Genomic DNA, 21473 nt, shown 5'->3' with positions numbered 1-21473 from the left:
TCTCAACCGTGTAATTTTTCCGTGTTCCTTCTGCAGAGAGATTTATGGAGAGAATCTCTATATAGAAAATTTTGTATGATCCAAGTTTATATTGACGTGGCGAGGAAGAACCAATAAGAATTGTATAACGAAAAATAATTATGACAATTATCCGAGTAATTAGCATCAATTCATCTATTTCATGCAATTTAATTAGTGTTTCCTCACGGCACGTGGCGAGGTAGGATCATCCAATAACTTCTCATCTTTATGAGTTTGGAACAAACTACGATCATGTACACAGAAAGAAAGTCATGCAGCTTAAAGAGCTATTATGGTATTTCAACATCAGATAAGTAAAGTAAGTATTTCTTCCTTTTTTAAATATAAGATGCAATCACTATTTCAATGAATATATATCAATTATATGAATTTCTATATAAATTTTGATGACATGCCATTACTTAATAATAACTAAAAAATATCATTTATATTTATATTTTACTTCTATAATTAGCGGGATATTGATGACCGTGCATAGCATGGGCTATCTCTTTTTTTTGTTGTTTTTTTTTTGTGATAGACTTACGGCATGATCATCGGACCAATATCGTGTCTAAATTACAATATGAAGGACATGATTGCAGTCAAATAACTTCTTTCTTTCGTGTTTGATATAGAGCACTCTTACTCGTTTACATTGTTGAATTATTTATCTTGTTGTTCCCAGCCAACATGAAGCACATAAAGATGCTCGCCGAACACAAGCAAACCAAGAAATTTTCATCGAAAACTTCTAAACCATATATAGAGCTATACATTTCAACTATAGCACTGATGATGCCTAAAGTAGCCATCAATAGCCTGAATAGCATGAGAATGCAGAACATAGGAAACCATTTACATTATTCATCGTAAGCAGCAATTGTGTTTCCGAGTCACCAGTTCTAATTAAATCAAACCTATTGTCCACACTTCACGAAATTGGGTACTACCATGGCAATAAATGAAGTTTCCTACTCTATAATGTGAAGCTGGTGGCAAACATCAGCAAAAATTGTCGACAACAAAACTTTGCTGATGCTTGGGAATCGAATCGACTCTACAACCTGGATATTTGCTCGAGTAAATGTATATCTAACCTTTTTTTCACTATCTTGGCGACATATATGACTTATGGAGGAAAAAGCTCAACGTCCATCGATGGACCACTCTCACTATGCATCATTCCCATTCTCCCAAGTAAACTCTTTGCAATTTCTTTTCCCTGCAGTTAGACACATGTGGACAGAGTATTAGATTTAGAACAAAATTGATGATCAAAGAATTGTAAAGGTCATGCACAAAACAAAGTAATGGGACTTACTGGAACTTTATAATCCAAAAGACGAGCGCAATACTCCTCAACTTCTTTGAACCTCTTTTGCACATTGCAGCGAGTGGCCAGAAAGACCAAAGCTTCAACCATGTCTGGCCCTTCCTTCTCTTTTGCTTACATCCTCTTGAGAATCATTGGGCTGCAGGAAGGCCGATTTTCCGAAATAATGGAGGGCAGCCAAGGGCATTCCCATGATCTCATAAGCTTGCCCTAAACCATACCAAGCTCGATAGTCACTTGGGTCTATATCCACAGCCCGCCCATAAGCATTAGTGGCAGCAAGAATGTTCTTCAACTTGACATACTCGTGACCCATAAGAATCCAAGCAGAAGAGTAATTTTATTCGGTTTAAGGCCCTCTGAAAGTACATCACAGCCTTTTCATGCTGCCTTTTTAGACTATAGTAATTCATGATGATACAGCAGGTTTTGGGCCTATAGTTATCTATCAAAACCATCCTGTGGGCAAGGTTATTTAAGGCAAAGATGTCTTCCTTAGCATAGAGCACATGTGAATACGTATCCATGTCCTCTACACGATAAGGATTGTTCCTCAAGAGTTCTTTGAATATTACCTCAGCTTGTTCGAACTCCCTTACACTGTAAAGGACTTTCACAATCTGGGCCTTTATGTAAGTACTGGAACTGAAAGTGCCTGTAGATATTCATATATCGCCAACGACTTGTTGTGCATTCTGAGTTCCTGATAAGCACTTGCGAGGAAGAAGTTCTTCATCCAATGCTTATTGAGAAAGAGGCTGTTAAATATGCTGATAGTAGTGCACAAGGACTGCAACTCTGACCAAGCACTCCAGTTCAAAGGATAGCTATTGACAGACTCAACAAGAACTGTGCGAGCAAGGTTTTTGCTCCCTCTCTCTTTGAGTACGAGGCCGTACAAATACCAACAAAAGTGATGATGAATACGTTCTTGCAAAGCATCGATAACTCCCTCTCCAAGGCTACTAACTCACGGTTCACAGCATAGCCCCTGCGCAAATGTCCCTTTTGTTCTCTTCTCTCTACTTCTTTCCTCTTTTCTCCAGCCTTCATGAAGAAGAGAAACATTAAAGAAAATGCAGATGTAACTCTTGAACAATCTGAGGAAGTCACACACTAAGAAGCTCAATTTAATCTAAAGAAATGATCCATTTTGCAGCAAATTAGTTAATCCATTAGGTCCCCGGACTTTAGACTGTTTTATAGTGCTAATAGTTCATTTAAGCAAGCAAATTAAAATACACCTCAAATGGCCATGGACCGCATTGTAATCCATCGCGTGATTCCGTTCATTCCCCATAGAGGATGGCTGGCGGCCTATAATTTTTGCCACCATTAGTTGTATGACTAGACTACTGGTAGATTAATTTACATCAACAGATAAATGCAAACTTAAATCTCAACAAGTAATCAAGAATTTGAACAACGGACAAGACAATAAATGAAACAAGGTCTAAGATAATGAATGGAATGAAGACAAACTATATAAAGCGCGTAGCACCGTAGGAAGATGGATTTCTTTCCACTCTGGTCCTGGAGGAGATGAATAGCCTGCCTATACTCCCGGCTGTAAAAGCAAGACTTGGCCATAATGTAAAAATCACTGCCTTCTACCGCATTATCCTTCTCTGTTGCAGGAGTGCATACATGTGACACTCCGGCTATAGGAGTAGATGTGATGTCACTGGTGCAGAGTCTCTTGCTAATGCCAAAGCTCCCACTGGTATTCGAAGGCGGAAACTTTTCTGGGTCATCTGGCTCAATGCCCACGAGCTGCCCTGCTGCCCTGCACGGTCAATATTTCATAACCTCCTATGAGTTTGAAGTGATACATACGACTGATCGAAACCAACCAAACACAACTCAAGAACCATAGCCAACAATGATGGGGTGCTATCAGTGTGTGCGAGAGAGACACGATACCGGAGAGTCGCAGTGTGTCATAAGTTAGAAATGAAAGGGCAATCAATTTGTAATAAAAAGAGAATGAGGGACGATAATAGAAAAATGGGGGTATATTTCAGAGTCTGACACAGTTAATTATGGGAAAAGCGAGAGAGGCATGAGTCAATTGATTCCTTGTATAAAGGCTATTAATGTAACCATCTCTGATCATCCATGAATGAACAATATGCTTTTCTCTTATTAATCTCTCTTCCTCATTCTTCTTTCCTTTCTTTTCCTAGTTTCTTCTCCTTCTTCCTTCTCATTGTGTTCTGTCCTACCCATCTATTCCTTTGGTTCAGGTCATAACAAGTGATATCAAAACCTCTTTCCTGGCAACCATGGCGACTGGAACTCGTAACCAGGAGATGAACAAGCTAGTTGCTGCATTGGAAGAACAGGATAAGGCGATGGTGAAGCTCAAGAATCACACCAGCAACCGTATTGACCATATCACCGAGATGATCAGTGGGCTCACCCTACGACAGAACCGACTGATGGCTCAACTATAGTCGGGTAAGTCTGAGTCTTCCTCGCCCTCTTCGACTAGCCTAGAAGTTGGGCATTATTTCAATATCACTAGAATTGGCAAGCTAGAGTTTCCTAGATTTAGCAATGATGGAAATAGAGAATGGTTGTATCAGTATTAGCAATTTTTTGAAGTAGGTGGGACCCCTAATGATGTTAAACTAATCCGGTAGTCATTCATATGGAAGGGAGAGCCCCGCAATGGCACCAATCCTACATGAGGTCGCTGGGAGTAGAAGGGAAGACTGTGAGTTGGAATGAGTATGTAGCTGCAGTGGTTTCGAGATTTGGTGACTCGGGGTATGAAGATCCTATGGAAGGTTAGGTCTGTATAGGACTATATGAATAAGTTTGATACACTGTTGAACAAGGTCTCGATCACTGAGACTAATGCTCTTAGCCATTTCCTAGGAGGGTTGAAAACTGAGATTCAACTACATATCCGTGTGTTCCACCCTACCACATTAACTCAAGTTTACTCCTTAGCCAAGCTACAAGAGTTCACTTATGTAGCCCTTCACAAACCTAGCTCGCCTGTCCCTAAATTGTACAACATTTTTTTCCAATAACAGCTACATATTTTCCCCAAACACTCCATCAAATTCATCTAAAACCAACCCATCTATCACCCACAAAACACCCCAACAACCAATAACAAAGGCACAGGCGATGGGTTACTGCCTTTGCCAAACCTTGCTTCCCAAATAAACACACTCCCACTTCATAATCGTCCCCACAAAACCCCTACCAGCCTTCCTTATTAAGGTAGAGGCAATAGAAGAAGTACAAGAAGTAGAGGTAGAGGGAGAGCAGGAAGAGACATCACCCCAGATATTCCTACATGCCCTCTTGGGTACTCGAAGTTTTCAGATCATGAGGGTAGTGGGAACAGTAGGCAAAAGACTGTTGCACATACTAGTAGACTTATAAAGCACTCATAACTTTTTGAATGAAGAAATGGGAAGAAAGTTGGGTTGCCAAATTGAGTTGGTGCTGGCTGTGAAGGTGGCAGTAGCCAAAGGAAATGAGTTAAGGTGTGAAATGGTGTGTAAGAAGTTTAAGTGGAGCATGCAAGGCAATAATATGTGGCTGACATGCTGATACTACCCTTGAAAAGTTATGACATAGTACTAGGGGTGCAATGGTTATCCACCTTGGGAGATATATTGTGGAACTTTAAGGAGCGGCACATGAAGTTTGTGGTGGGAGGCAAGGAAAATGTACAAGGAAACAACTTTGAGGAGCTTAAGACTATCAAGGAGGAGCAAATGGAGAGGCTGTTGCAGAAAAGGGACCAACTGGCCATGGTTCAACTCTACACACTAGAATTGACCTGTCCCAGTAGGGTATAGTTTAGTAGCAGAGAAACCCACAAGGAGGCACTAGAACTGAGGCCACTGCTAAGGGAGTTCCAAGACATTTTTAAGGAGCCTAAAAGCCTACATCCCAAAAGGCTGCAAGATCATAGGATTCCACTTAAGGAAGGGGCACAACCAGTGAACATCAAGTCCTACAGTTATCATGCATTGCAGAAGGATGTTATTGAGAAGATGACTAGGGAAATTATGGAAGCAGGTATCATACAGCCTAGCCATAGCCTTTCTCATCTCCTGCAGTATTAGTAAAGAAGAAAGATAATTCGTAGATAATGTGTGTGTATTACAGAAGTCTTAACAACCTGACCATCAAAGACAAGTTTCCCATCCCTCTAGTGGAAGAGTTATTAGATGAATTGCATGGATCATCAATTTTCTCAAAGATTGACCTGAGTTCAGGTTTATCACCAAATAAGAATGTATGAGGCATATGTGCAGAAAATAACTTTCAAAGCTCATGAAGGGCACTATGAGTCAGTGTTATCAGAACCGGACCGGACCGTGCGGTTCGACCGGTCGGACCGGAAACCGGACCCTTGTTCGGTCCGATTAGCTTAAAAACCGAAAATGCACAAACAGACCGGTGAACCTAAAAAATCGGCCGGTTTTTTGTTAAACCCATCGAACCCATTCGAACCGGCCGGTTGCATGGGTTCAGAATTTTTAAAGGAAATTCGAAATCTCCCGACCCTAACCGAAATCAAAATCAAAATCGATTGAAACCGTAGCCGCCTTCATCTTCAATCTTCACTGTCTTCCTTCTGCTTGAGGCCGAGCTTGGTGGTGACGATGGAGAAATGGTCCTGGGCGGTCTTGATGAGGACGTAGAAGTAGAAAAGGAGGAAGAGGGAGAGGGATGGGATGGAGAGGAGGGAGTTCTGGCGGAAGATGTAGTAATGGAAGCCGAAGTAGTTGATGATGCCATCACTGCGCTTGACCGAAGAACGAGATTTGGGGTTGTTGAAGAGTCCCCCGTGAGGAGGAGCTATGAGAGAAGAATGGGTCGGTGGGGAGATGAAGAGGAAGAGTGAGAAGAAAGAGACACAAGGCCGCAGGTTTCAGTTCTCCCGTTTATGTGGGGGTAGGAACTGGGTTTTCTCAGGTGAGCTCGAGCTCGTATTCCGTTTCCGAATTCTACCTCTCATCTGGTTGATTTTGTCCGTTGGGTGGTTTCTTTTCTGGGAAAGATCCGTCCTTTCTGTAGGTTTCATGTCCTCTGCTTGTCGCTTTGTGTTTGTCTGGTTCTTCCGCTGCTCTATTTCAGCTTGACTCAGCTCAGAGATTCAGTGATTAAGAAATGGTGGTAATTGTATTTACTGAATTAATTAAAAATAAAAGATTTTTCATTTTGTTGGGTGTCCCAATTTCAATCCACTTCTTGCTTACTTTAGTCCATAGTATGATTTCCATAAATAGGAGGAAGACAACCTCTTGGAGTGAACGACAAGCCCCCGGCTGCCACCAATTTCATCCTCTTTGATCTCTACAATTCCTTCTCCTCAGTGCTCAATCCCAAAGGTACTCATCTCTCGACAACTTGCAACTATGCATACAATCGACATTTGTATATATGTCTTATACATGTAATGTAGTTGTCAACCGTATGCTGATGTCTTTTTGGTCTGTAGGAAATTCGACATTTCAGAACCTGCTAAAGCCGTGTTGCGTCGGCACAGGGTCTGCTCAAATCCTGAGCGTAGATAGTAAAACGGGGGAGAAGAAGTACAGTGTCTGCTCAAATCCTGAGCGTGCCTTCTTCTGGGACATGGTCCATCCTACACAAGAGGGATGGAGGGCACTTAGCAAAAAAAAAAAAAGAGGGATGGAGGGCTGTATTCTCCCAATTGATGAACCCTCTTCAACAACTCTTTAAGGACATATGAATCATTAATCAGCTAGCATCAATTCATGTTTGTTCGGATTAATGTAATAACAACTTACTCCTCTTTCCTTCTATGTCTCCATCCTTTCCATGTCAAAAGAAATCTAATATTCTATCTTTTCTTGTATTTTTAATTTTTTTGACACATATTAATTATTATCTAATATTTATTACTATTTTCTTATGTTTTATGTTATTTTCTTAAAATAATAAATATTTATTTATTTTATAATTAAACATGCAGTCCGACCCGTCGAACCCCCGGTTGAACCCATAAACCCATGAACCCATACCTCGGCCGGTTCGATATCCGGTCCGGTTCTGATAACACTGCTATGAGTTCCTGGTTATGCCTTTTGGGCTCACTAATGCACCTTCAACATTTCAAAGCTTGATGAATGAGGTGTTCAGACCACACCTCAGGAAATTTGTATTCGTTTTCTTTGATGACATCTTGGTCTTCAGCTAGGATTGACAACTGCACATGGAGCATCTGAGGAAGGTCTTTGTCCTGCTCAAGGAACATTCCCTACTTGCAAAACAATCTAAGTGCAACTTTGGTGAAGATAAGGTGGGGTATTTGGGGCATTTTGTGTTTGTTGCAGGGGTATCAACATATCCTAGGAAGCTAAGGGTAATACAAGAATGACCCTTACTTACAATTGTGAAGCAGTTAAGAGGGTTTTTGGGTCCCATGGGCTATTATATAAGGTTTGTGAAGAACTATAGGAGTATTAGTCAACTCATTACTGACCTCCTTAGGAAAGATTCATTTTTGTGGATTGAGGCAGCCTTTGAGAAACTCAAGAAGGCTATGACCTCCACACTTGTGCTGGCATTACCTAACGTCTCAAGGGAATTTGTGGTCAAAATAAATGCTTTTAGGGTGGGAATTGGAGCTGTGTTGCAGCAAGGAGGACATCCCATAGCATATTTTAATAAAGTGCTGGCCCTTAAACACTAAGCACTCTCAGTATATGAATGAGAGCTCTTTGCTATACTCTATGCAATTAAGAAGTGGAGTCACTTCATCATCAAAACTGATCACCAAAGCTTGAAGTAACCTGCTAGATCAAAGACTCAACACTCCTCTCCAACATACATGGCTAGCAAAGCTATTGGGATATGACTATGAGATAAGCTACAAGAATGGTAAGGAGAATGTGGTGGCCGATGCATTCTCTCGCATATCTGGACAGGAACTTCACTCTATGGCTCTCCCTGTGGTGCCTACAAGCTTCTTTGACAGAATTCAAATATGTTCAAGTTCTGATCATGGGGCACAACAGCTCATAACAGACCTGAAAGAGAATCCACATTCCTATCCAAAGTTCACCTAGAATGGTGAACAACTAAAGAGAAAAGGGAGACTAGTAGTGGATAATGACATTCCCTTACAACAAGACATAATTGCAGCCTACCATTCGAGTCCAGTTGGGGGGCATTCTGGGGCTCAAGCTACTGCTAGGAGGATTGCAAGTCCGCTGTATTGGAAGGGATTGTGGAAACAAGTTAGGCAATTTGTAAAGGAGTGCCAGGTCTGTCAATAGAATAAGATAGAGCACTTAGCATACTTGGGACTTCTCCAGCCCTTGCCTATGCCAAGGTCAGTCTTTACTGACATCACCATGGACTTCATTGAAGGTCTCCTTAAGTCTATGGGGGAAGGAGGTAGTGTTTGTAGTGATTGATAAGTGCACCAAATATGCTCATTTTATGGCACTTCTTTACCCCTACATAGCTCCTATGGTGGCTCAAACTTTTTCAGACAACGTCTTTAAACTACATGGAATGCTTGAGACTATTGTGAGTGACAGGGACCCAGTGTTCATGAGTAAATTCTGGCAAGATCTATTCAGGCTGCAAGGAGTAGAGTTACTAGCATCTTCTGCTTATGACGCGGAGGATTTTCAGCCCATATCTGTATCAACAAGCTCAAGCCCAAAGAAGCATATCTTGGATATATCAATGAAATATTCTCATGATGTAGAAGGGGAAGATGAGATGTCTTGATCCATAGATTGTGAATTTTATTATCTTAATTAGGTAGTATATTTAATTTAAATCGAAATATATTTAGAATTCGATATTACTTGCAATTTTAATTTGAGTCAGGAGTTTGAAATTTTATATTTCAGATTATATCTTTGTTTCATTATAGGAAGGTAATCTAGAGGAGTATAGATGTCAGTTTCCTATTCTATAGTCAAGGGAGATGTCTTCCCTCTATATATAGGCTATTAACCTCATTGTAAGGAGACCTCAGAAACACCTATTGATGAATGATACTTTGAGTTTGCTATAACTCTTTGTTTCCAGCATATCGTTAGGGTTTAGCCGTGTTCTATTCCCTTCGAGTCTAAATTCAAATTTAGGCGCGAGAAACCGTGATCCGCGCTGCGTCAGCTTACCACCCCCAAACTGATGGGCAGTCTGAGGCAGTTAACAAGTGTCTCGAGACATATATGAGATGCATGACTGGTGACAAACCATCTATGTGGGCTAAGTGGTATATCTTATCATAATTCTACATGAAGGACCCCTTGAAAGGCCTTATATGGTTTCCTGCCTTCACTACACATGCATTATCTTCCTCATGACTCATCAGTTGCTATAGTGGACTCCTACATGACAAACAAAGAAGGTATGATTCGAGTTCTCAAGCACCACTTAAAGATGGCTTAGGACAGAATGAAAGTGCAAAGGGATAAGAGAAGGTTTGAAAGGGAGTTCTCAGTGGGAGAATGAGTCTATCTGAAGTTGCAACCTTACAGGCAAGGAACAGTGGTCAACAGACCCTCAGAGAAGCTTTCACCTTGGTTTTTTGGCCCTTATGAAATCGTAGATAAGATTGGGAAGGTGGTATACAAGCTTAAGCTACCAATTTCAGCTAAAATTAATCCAGTTTTTCATGTTTCCCAGCTGAAGAGGGCCATTGGGACAACTAGCTACTTGACTAAGCTACCAATGCCTGGTGTCAGCTTAGGAGACTGACCTAAGCAACCCACAGCAATACTGGAGCGTAGGATGGTTAGGAGGGGCTCAAGGCTGCAACTCAAGTGTTGGTGCGCTGGTCCAACACTTCACTAACTGAGGCAACGTGGGAATATGCAGATAAGTTAAGGTGGCGTTTAACTCAGTTCGACCTTGGGGACAAGGGTCTTGAAGGGGAGGGGACTGTCATAAGTTAGAAATGAAAGGCGGGTCAATTTGTAATAAAAAGAGGATGAGGGACGAGAATAGAAAGAAGAAAAAGAAAATGGGGTATATTTCAGAGAGTTTGACACAGTTAGTTTCGAGAAAAGCGAGAGAGGCATGATTAAATTGATTCCTTATATAAAGGCTACTGATGTAACCATCTCTGATCATCCATGAATGAACAATCTGCTTTTCTATGATTATTGTCTCTTCCTCATTCTTCTCTCCTTTCCTTTCCCGGTTGCTTCTCCTTCTTCCTTCTCGCTATGTTCTGTCTTGTCCATCTCTTCCTTTGGTTCAGTTCATAACATAGTGGGCACTCACTCGCTCATTCGTCCCCGCAATATCTTTAGGGCCAGGCAATTAGGAAACTTATGCAGCGGACGACGGTTAAGGGAAAGATTTTATTCTTGACATTTTCGTCATTGGGAAATGAGTAAATAAGCAATTTGATCCCTAACTTTCGACGGTTAAGTCAATTTAGTCTCTAACTTATTTTTTGCATCAATTTAATCCCTGAGTTTGTCAATTTGCATCAATTTAGTCCTTATTACATCATTTAGGTCCCCCACTTAACAAAATTGCATCAATTTGGTCATTGTCACATCATTAGGTCCCTCACTTGAGAAAATTGCATCAATTTGTTCGTCTGATTACATCAATTTGATCTTTTGCCACATCATTGAGGTCTTGCATGGCATTCCTTTAACTATGGGTGCTGACGCCGTTAAATGATGGATCATTATTATGTCACTTTAGTCCAACATTACATCAAATTAGTCTTTTTACATTTTCTTTTTCTTTTTCCCTTTCTCCACCCATAATATAAAAAAATAGAAAAAGATAGAGAAGAAGAAGAAGAATAGTGGGCCCAAGGCAAGGTTGCTGGAGGGTTCTCGCCGGCAGAGAGTTCCCACTGGAGCTCCCTTCAAAAAAAAATGAAAAAGACAACACCGTCATTTTGAGGCCATTACTCAAAACGACGTCATATTAAGTTTTTTTAAAAAAAACGTCATTTTGAGTAGTAGACTCAAATGACGCCGTCTTCTTCTTCTTCTTCTGAGGGGAGCCTCAATTAGAGCTCGCCCTCCATTCCTTCTCTTTTCGAAAGAGATGGAAAAGGGGGAGATCCTCGATGGCGACTTCTCCCTAGGTGAGCCCTCACTGGAGCTCCCCCACTGTTCTTCTTCTTTTTTTTTGGTAGGAAAAGGAAAAAAGAAAAGGGAAAATGAAGAATATCCTAATTTGAAGGACTGATCTGATGTAACACATACCCGAATGTAAAACAACGTTGTATTGGATGATGAACTGACACATCAAACTGGTCTCTCAAAACTTAACGGTAGTTGGACACTGTTAAGCCAATGATGCCAATCCAAACTAGAGGGATTGACTTGATGTTATTGTGACCTATTTGATGTACAATCTTATCTTTATGGATTAGATTGATGCAAAATGGGAAATGAGAGACCTAACTAATGTTACAAGGACCTAATTGATGTAATTCAAAAAGTGAGGGACCAAATTGAAGTAACCGTCGAAAGTCAAGGACCAAATTGCTTATTTAGACTTGGGAAATTTGTGTATATTGGAGTTTTACCCTAAAATAGACTTAATTTTTGAAACTTATTACCCATTTAGACTTGTTTTGAAATGATTTCCTACCTAGACTTCTAAATGTGAAGTTATTTTCAATTAAAACCCTATTTTATAAACTCTTTTAAAGGACACCCTCAATACCCATAACTCATAAGTCTTGCTTGCCAAATATAACTGATTTTTTTAATTCGATTAACCAGATTTAAAAAAAAAAACCTAGATAAAATTTAATCCATCTAGATAGGTTGGGTGAAAATTCTTAAGAATCAAACATGAACTTAAAATCAATTTTCGTGCCCTGATATTCTTATGTGCCATTTACCAAATATAATCGTTTTATTTTTTTCATTTAGTTAAAACCGGTGAACGGGATATGTCATATTAGCATCTAGACAAAAGTTAATTGGTTCGGCTAAATTGGAAGTAACTCCTAAGACTCGGATGTAAATAAAAAAAGAATCAAATGTAAATTGAAGCTAATTATTTTTATTATTTTTACTTTTTGTTATTTTCTATTTATTTTAGTTGTTTTAGTAAACTTTCCTTAAGTTATTTTGGTATTTTATATTTCAAAAAGATTTTTAATTAAAATGGTCCAATCAATGAACTTGCATGTAATGAAATTGGATTTAGTAAGTCATTAATCAAACCAGTTTTTAGCTAAAAGACCAATTTGAGGTAGAATCGTTCCCCAACCCATCCCAGAAATACCCATCCAAGGCTTGAGAGGTCGCTTAAATTAAATATTGAGGTCGCTTGAACCAAAGCGAAACAAAACCATTTCCTCCCGTAGCTAAGGATTTATGAAGGGTAGAGGTTTAAGGTTTTAACCAAGGGAGGATAATGGCGTTTTATTAATGTACATATTCTTTATTGGGATAGGACATAAATCAAATAAATTTAAATGATCGGACCGAGAGCTCGCGAGCCTAATTGAGGTTTATAGCTTTACACATATACACGCATATATATAGTCAGAATTCACAATATATAAGGCCCATAATGCCATAACTATTGATTTTATTTCCGGCCTAAAATGAGCTCAAACTCTCCTAGCCTATCCGAGGCTATACGAGCTCAAACTCGAACATTGTTGAGCTAGAGCGATTTTGCTTCACTGAGCCGAGCCTTGCTGATCTCAAGCTTGAGCCTCTGGTTTGCAAAATGAGTCGAGCTCATGCTCAGGCTCAACAGAGCTCGAGCTCAGGAGAAAATGATTGAGCCAAGCTCAAACTTTTTAGATTTGGACTCGACTTGACTCGTTTGTACTCCTACTATTCAAATTTTCCTGATCTATCAATTTTCTGTAAAATCATGTAGTCTCATTTTTATTTTATATTTATCACACAACGTGATTAAAAAAGATGAGAGGGGGGAAGAGGGCTGGGTCTGGGCTTGGCCCGACTCAAGCCACGAACCCAGAATATCAGAATCGGGCCGATTTTGCGATTCATGGTGCGATTCTCAACCGATTCTACCTCTTCGGACTCATCCTATGGAATCGGAATCGGTGACCCATCTCAAATCGTAAAACATTCGAATCGCGATTCTGATAACCATGATTCACGCTATTAGTCTCTCTTGGGGTCAAATGTTAGCATGCATACGTACGTCATTTAACTTTTTTTTAAAAAAGAATTAGTAAAAGATATAAAAGAAATTTAGAAAAATCCAGCTCCTACATGATTAGGGGTCGATGTTGCCTTTTTTTTTGTGTCATAATGTTGCGTCTTCTTTTAATTTCTTTTTTATTTTTAATTGTTTTTTTGGGGTAACTACTGCTTCAATTTAAACGGTAACTCACGAACGTTTAGGAAAAGAAAACAAACTGAACATGTCCAATTATAGCAAACTCCCTTAATCTAAAGCCATCGGCTAAAGAGCATACAAAAACTGTAACAACAAAGTTGGGCAAAGAAGCTATTCTCCCTCGCACTGTTTCATAAAAGCCGAATAATCCCTTCACTCGCGGCTGCTGCTTCTGAGAAGTGCTGGGGGTTTCTTCCTCTCCAGATAGCATGAGTAGAACATGTCCAAGAGGGCTTGCTTATTGTGACTTCCATTCGTTTTCCCTTCCATCGAGAAGCCGGGAGACGATCTGCATTCCAATCAGTTCCAAGACCACTAATACACAAAAGTGAACAAATACCTATCCATATGGATTTCGTGAAAGCGCATGAGGAGAACAAGTGGTCTCTTGTTTTCATATCTTCATGACAAAGAATACGCATCGGATCAACTTCAAGACAGCCCCACTGCAGCAAACGATCCTTAATGGAAAGCCTATTTAGAATACAGAGCCAAGAGATGAGAGACATCCTCGGAATGTGACCTTGAAACCGCAAAAACTTGTGCCACGTAACTTTTCCCTTTGAATATCAATGCTCTGTCACAATTCAGATACCCAGAATTTTTGCTTAGAGTCCCAGATAACTGTATCTTGAGCGGCAAATGACACAGCATTAGGAATAATATGAAACATATCAGTCACTCTCATATCATGAATAGAAAGAAGGCTACGAAGACCTCTAGGACAAAGCTCAATCATCAAACCCGAGCCATTCCATCCATCAAACCAAAAGAACATGTGTCGATCATCTCCAGCTCTGTGGTTAATTTTTCATCGCGCCAACTCCCTTAGCTTCAGCAGCCAATTTTGATTTTTAATTATTACTATTTTTAAATTTAATGATGTGTTACTGACCAGTAAATACTTAACGAAAAAATTGATGAAGACTAACGATATATGATAAATTTGGAGAACAAGGACATTAAGCCATTTGATATAATTTTTTTTAAAGTATATGATAGATTTGAATACATTTGAAAAGTAAATGATTATTAACATAGCACCGGATAAAATGTTTTCTTTACTATTTTCACATCCTAGCTGCTTTTAATATTTAGCACGTTGTAATCAACAAAGTGTTGATTAGGTGATAAGTAACTTTATACACCGTAAGGAGGATAACACAAGTTTGAGCTCCAATAAGTGCGCTTGTTAGGAGGAAAATAACCTTTGATATTCAATCTCTCAAAAATACGAGAGCAATGTCACCCGCAATTTTTGTAACAAAAAAAAAATTAGCAAGTTGTAGCATAAATCGCCATTTCTTTGTAAAATTGAGCACACCATTTAATTTTAGTAAAAATATTGTGGTGGATTGCTGACGAGGCCTTCCCCGTCAGACACACCTGCACATGTAGACGTGATGTGGGTAAAATAAAAATAAATAAAGAGAATTAAAAATATCTATTTATTTAAAGGAATTTTTACTTGAAAATTTTAATTTAATCCATGATTATAAATATAATAATTAAGTCTCATATTTTTTAAATAAAAATAATGAAAAATCAAGACAATTAAAATGGGTCGTTTCTTCTTCTTAGATGGGTGATGGAGTAATTTGATAATATTTTTTTTTATTTTCATAAGTGGCTATTTCAAAAAGACAACTCTCCATATATATATAGGTAGCATTTGGTAACGGAGTAGAATCATATTTTGTTTTACTCAACGGGATGAAGACAAATGTAGTTGATGGAATTTATCATTATTAAATTAATTGTAATAATGGTTTAAAAAAATCTAAGAGAATTTATTATAAAATTGGAGATAAAGACAAAAAAATAATGAATAGTGGGTAGACTTTAGTATTAAAAAATTAATTGTAATAATGATTAAGAAAAAGTATGTGAGAAAATATATTATTAAATTAAAGAAAAAAATACAAAAGTAATGATTGTATTGTTAAATTATATATTCCATTAGCAAGCAAGGCAATAGAGTATACAAATTACCGAAAGAATAGATAGTATGTAATATAAGGATGAAAAAACTAGCAAATTGATACATGAGGTTGTCAAAAACCTCCGATATGGTACATGAGGATTTTTTGCCTTCTATCTAATACATCAAGTTCTATTTGGTCTATCAAATTTACTCATTGTTAAGTTGCTTAGACAGAATTGTGACGTGGAATCCATGTGGCTTTAATGGGGTGAGATATACAATGAAAAATTTTGAGAAGCTGAGATGACAGCGTTTGTTACCTTTCTATATCCCAAAATTCCCAAAAAAGTGACAGTAGAACCCTAAATCCGAAATTGAAGCCAATTGCATCAATAATTTGGGGCTCCGATTTTGTGATTGCGAGGTCAGTAATATCAGTCCTTACCTCATCTTTGCAATTACATTATCGCAATTGCATTGTGAGGTCAGTGCTGAAGAATATGTGGCCTTATTCCATATCGATTGTAAAAGACTTCTTGCCCTATTTGATTGCAGTATAGCCAATGCTCATTGCAAGAGAATAGTTGGTGTGTTGTCAGAATCAAGGGTAGTCTAATTAGTGCAATCACTGGGGTTGGATTGACCAAATTCCCTCGACTTCAACTCAGAGTCCCACAACAGCATTAATCGATAATTTCAACATAGAATTAAACAACAATTAAAGAGGAAGAATGCAGAACAAACTGAGGCGTGTGTGTCGGATTTTGAGCAAATTGACTGTTGTGTTGGTTTTGTTATTGAGAAGAGTGGGGTTAAGTTTGGTTAATGTGATACGTTGTATCAGGTTGTTTGTTCAGTATCATTACATGAGAGGTTAATGCTTGGTTTTTGTTTTATTGTTGTAGGAATCCGATGCACCTGCTTATTATGTTAAAGACTTCTATGAAGGTGATTGTAATCAAAGCAAATATGAATGGAAAAATTATATCTTTGTTGCACTTGAGATTGACTTTGTCACTTATTTACTAGAACCCAGCACCAGAAGATAGAAAAATGTCATTGGAAATCCTGGAAGAGGAATGAATTGAAATAATCACATTAAAACATATAGAGATTGTTGCACCAACCATCTTGATAGAAACCAGTTGACAAAATGCCACCAAAGGCAAGTCACAAAACATTGAGTATGTTCATGAGTAAACATTCTACGTTTGTACACCAACCATTTAGGGAGTGTTCATAAGTAGACATTCTACTAACCAACACCAAATATATTCTATCAATTACTGTCTCAAAAAACAAGTTACAAAATGCACCAAATCTTCCTAAGTTAACATTTTACTGCCTAGGCTTTGTAGGCGAGGCATTAGAGGATTGTTGAGACATAAAAACTTGGCTACTTGTACCTATCCCAGTCTGAGTGTTCTACTGCTACCTGAACATCCTCCTAGCGTTTAGATTTGCTGCAACCAATGCATCAATAGTGATACATGATTTTCCTCTAAGTTGACCAGGAACAAGTGGAGATGCTAGACTAGGTAATGGAGGGTTTTGAAACTGTGCCTCAGCTAGGGAAGAATAAAAACCTAGATGATAAGTCATTTGTTCATTTCCCTGCACAAAAACAAGAAAATGTTTATTAGTATATCTTTTAGTAAACTCCATAAGATAGATGATAATGTGCATGCCTTATCCTGTTCAACTTGGGCTGCTAACTTAGTTTTTGTTCTTTGCGAGGTTGTGCTACCAGATCCAAGCTTTCTCTTTCTCTGCACATATGTCACAAGCATAATCACATTACATTACAAACCCAGACAGTCATGAGATGTAAACTCAAATGCACTGAAATGTAAAATTACCTTATTTGTGCCTGATTGTGGGTTTGGGGCCTCACATGTAGAAGAGACTGGGCCTGATTCATTTGTTGGGCCTTAAATTGGGGTTGGGCCTGAACATGCAGTTGTTGCAATACTTGTAGCATTAGAAAACACAACAATATCCATAAATCCATTCAATGTTACCTTATTTAATGTAGCGTATACAAGCAACATCATGTTGACATGCGATCCCACATAAATCCCACTCCCTACATGAGCAATAACAGTCCTTCAAATGAATAGCATACTTCTCATTGGACTTGCTCATGTGAATGACTTGGAATTGTGCACCATCTGCATCTCCAGCTCACACTGCAATCTAAGAGTTACTGTCTTTCTTAAACATCTCTAACTTGTTTTGAGCAGCTGGGGTGATGGGCCCATTGTACTTAGCAATCTTCTCTCTACTATCATTCATCTTTTTTTTTATCAAGTATTGCCTTATTTCTTCCAACATAAAAATGATTGGCTTACCTCGGTAATTGACTATGGTGGCATTGAACTGCTCTGCCATATTGTTAATCAAAACCTGATTCTTTGTGAGTATAGTGAATGTTGCCTTTGTCCATGTCCATGGTTCATGGTTTTATTTTTATTTTTAAGTATGTCCAAGCTGCTTTATTGATTAACTTTAACTCTGCAAAGTTCTTATCAAACTCTGTTATTGTATTAGACCTTCCACATGCCCATAACTTATTCCTAAGATCCACAATCTTCCCCTTGTTATACACATATGCTTCAAGGCGCTTCACACATATCCTGTGCTTGATTCTAGATGCTATCTTCTCCATTGCAGCATGAAGACCTACAAAAAAGAAAATAATCTTTTAGATATACATAATAAAGCTCAGTTATGTGATTATTATATTCATTGAAAAGTGATAACACAAACCTTTTGCATGTCTGAGATAAATTCCCATCCATAAGCCCTGGGATGACCTACATCATCAAATAATTTTATCAGAAACCAGCTCCAAGAGTCTTTGGTTTCTTGCTCTACAATAGCATATGCAATGACATAAAATGATTGGTCACCATCCTGAGTTATGACTGTTAAGAGTATCCCTCCATAGTATCCTTTCAAAAAACAACCATCAAAACCTATGAGAGGTTTGCACCCAGCCAAGAGTCCACTCTTTGATGCATTGAAGCATATATACAATCTATCAAATCTTGGAGGCAAGCTCATGTTTGGTCTCTACACCCCTAATTGCATCGTTGAACCAGGATTGCTTCTCAACAACTCAACACAATAATCTCTAAGCTTAGCATATTGCACCGTCTCACTGCCTTCAACAACACCTTTGGCAATACTCAAAGCTCTATAAATCATACTTTCAGACACATGCACTTGAAAATTCCATACCATGAACTTAAATGCATCTTTGCCAGTAATGTGTGGGGTACTCCTCAACCTTAGAACTAGATTATTTACAATCCATTTAGCATTGGCTTGTTTGTTCTTTAATTTTCTACTGCATGGGTGGTTTGATTAAAAGTCTTAATTTGGAAACTGCTAAAGGGTTCAGGCCATGAGCAGTGTGTTGGAAATTATGGCTAATGGGTGAATGAGAAAATGGCTCACGAGCTAATGACTCTTGATTTTCTTGGTGGTTACAAGAAATGAATGAATTGCATTCATGAATAATCAAATACCATTAACACATATATTGAATATATGTGAGTTATTCCCCATAAAAGGAGAATAAGAAGAGTCATATAACGGATGGAACCCGTAGTCTATAAAAGGAGCACACGGCAAAAAGGAAAAGAAAAAGAGTCTCATGCCATTTGCTTCATGTAGCCGTTCTCAAAAGTGTTCACGCTTCTCTTCGAGTTCGCTGAAGCGTTGCTGTTTGTGCTGCTGCTTCGCTTGTTGCCGTTTTACCCTGGGAAACGATTGTCCACGTGACCTCAAGCATCCAGAAGGGGACAATTCTGTTTCAAGGGGTTTGTGTCTAACACAGAACTCGGCTTTCTCGTATCTTTCGGTTTCGCCTTGCTTTGGTTTGAATTTCCAAGTTCTTACACTAGTGAAATTCATTTAATTTTATAGCATTTTATTTGTCCGAATTGCTATTTGAATTATCGTTCAATTTTGTGACTTATTAAGGCTAATTAAATTTACGTTTTACACAGTGTAATTCCCAATCACAACCCTCCTCACACTTGTATTTACACTTAATCTTCTCATCCCTAGTGATTTTGATTGGCTTGCCAGTAACAATGATATAATCCTTCAGAGCTTTTTTGAATGTTTTCAGAGGAGGGGGCAACATATTTAACTCCGCACCTTCCCATACTCACTCTTCATATTGAATGCAAGAGGATTCTCATCTTCATCATCATCACCACTTCCCTTAAGACTTGAAAACTCTTTAGAATGCCATTTATCTTCTTGTTTAAATTCAACAACTCTTGCTTCTTGTCTTGCCTTCCTATTTGCTCAGCATTCTAAAGATTGCTGGCTTTATAAACCCTCCATTTTGGTTTTATTTTCCATGATGTTACCTCTCTACATTCTACTTCATCTAATTGTTCAGCAAACATAGCATGTTCACCACCCTTAGTTGGAAGTGCAACGCCTTTCTCAATGTTACCTTCATCATCACTACCATGACCACTTGGACTATAAGCAGAATCAAAGTCTCCCTCATCATTTGAAGCAGAGCCTCCTTCATCATTTGAATCTGAGTAGCTCTCATCTCTCTCTCATCTAACATGCTCACCAACTTCTTGCAACTCTATGTTTGGAGCTTTCCAATGAACTTGTTCAAACTCAACTTGTTCCAACTTTTTCTTTCCTTTAGATTGAACTACAACCTCCCTCTTGCCATCATTTTCATCTTCTATGTCATTGACAAAATAAAATTCAATCTCTCTAACATTTGCCACACAAATGTAAAGCCTATGAAAATCTTCATCAATTTCAAGTTCTCTTAAGACCATTGTCCAAATCAAATCCATGAATCTTTCAGCACACCCCCTTGTATGATGCATAACCAAGATTCTTATATAACTTAATAGCAGGCACTGAAACATTGTCAATACTAATATTCTCCCATACATGTATTTTCCCTCCAGCGTACTCTATTTTGGGCATAACCATAAATTGACCACCATGGTGAAGTATCAACTTATACAAGTCATCCATACCTACAATAAACAATTACAAAGAAAAAAAAATTAATCAAATGAATAAATAACTAAAATGGCCCATAACTACTTTCTATGCCTACCAGTAAACTCTTGCCGATCAACACTCAGGACCACAACCACAATGTAACGAAGGCAGGAGACCACAGTCATGAAAAGCATCAAATGATAATAAGAAAAGCAAAAAACAATAGCCAAGGTAGGGGATCACAACTGTGCGCATAAAGGGAACCACAATCTGGACAAAAAAAAAATTGTCCATACCTCCTCCCAAATGCTTTACGCACGAACTTCCTTCACGCCCTTTACTTATCAAAAACCCAAAACCTCATAGCTTCGCAAAGCACAACCTCGATTTGTCACTCCAGATTGACCAAATTAGAGGGAGAATTTAGGGTTAGGGGAAGAGATGATCTGAGCACTTCTACAGTCAATCAATTTCGTTTTGTGGCTCGAGAATGTTAAATTGACGCCGTCTTCGCTTGTAAAACAACGTCGTCTTTGGCTCATTGTGGTGCGAGAATCGAACCACGGCGTTTTGTACCCTCTTGGAACGACGTCATCTTTTGGTCAATTAGAGGAAACTCCAGTTATCTCACGCCATTAAACCCAGATGCTCAATTCCATCTAAGAAACTTAACTATGGGTCAATTTGATAGACCGAATAGAAGTTCATGTATTAGATCGAAGGCAAAAATTATCATGTATCATATCAGATGTTTTGGACAACTTCGTGGATCAAATTGATAGTTATAGATATAGGTATAGATATCGTATTATATCGGAAATCTATGATCCCTGCCAGCGTGAGTGGCTTCTTCTC

At 38.6% G+C, this 21473-nt stretch overlaps 1 pseudogene; it reads right to left on the bottom strand.

Annotated features, from left to right (window-relative positions):
- Nucleotides 1-1153: 1153 nt before the first annotated feature.
- On the bottom strand, nucleotides 1154-3231 carry LOC116190368 (annotated as a pseudogene).
- Between the last annotated feature and the right edge of the window lie 18242 nt (nucleotides 3232-21473).

This window comes from Punica granatum, unplaced genomic scaffold (assembly GCF_007655135.1).
Source record: "Punica granatum isolate Tunisia-2019 unplaced genomic scaffold, ASM765513v2 Contig00427, whole genome shotgun sequence".
NCBI lineage: Eukaryota > Viridiplantae > Streptophyta > Magnoliopsida > Myrtales > Lythraceae > Punica > Punica granatum.
Note: the sequence above shows the minus strand (reverse complement) of the source record. Positions and strands in the feature narration are given on the sequence as shown.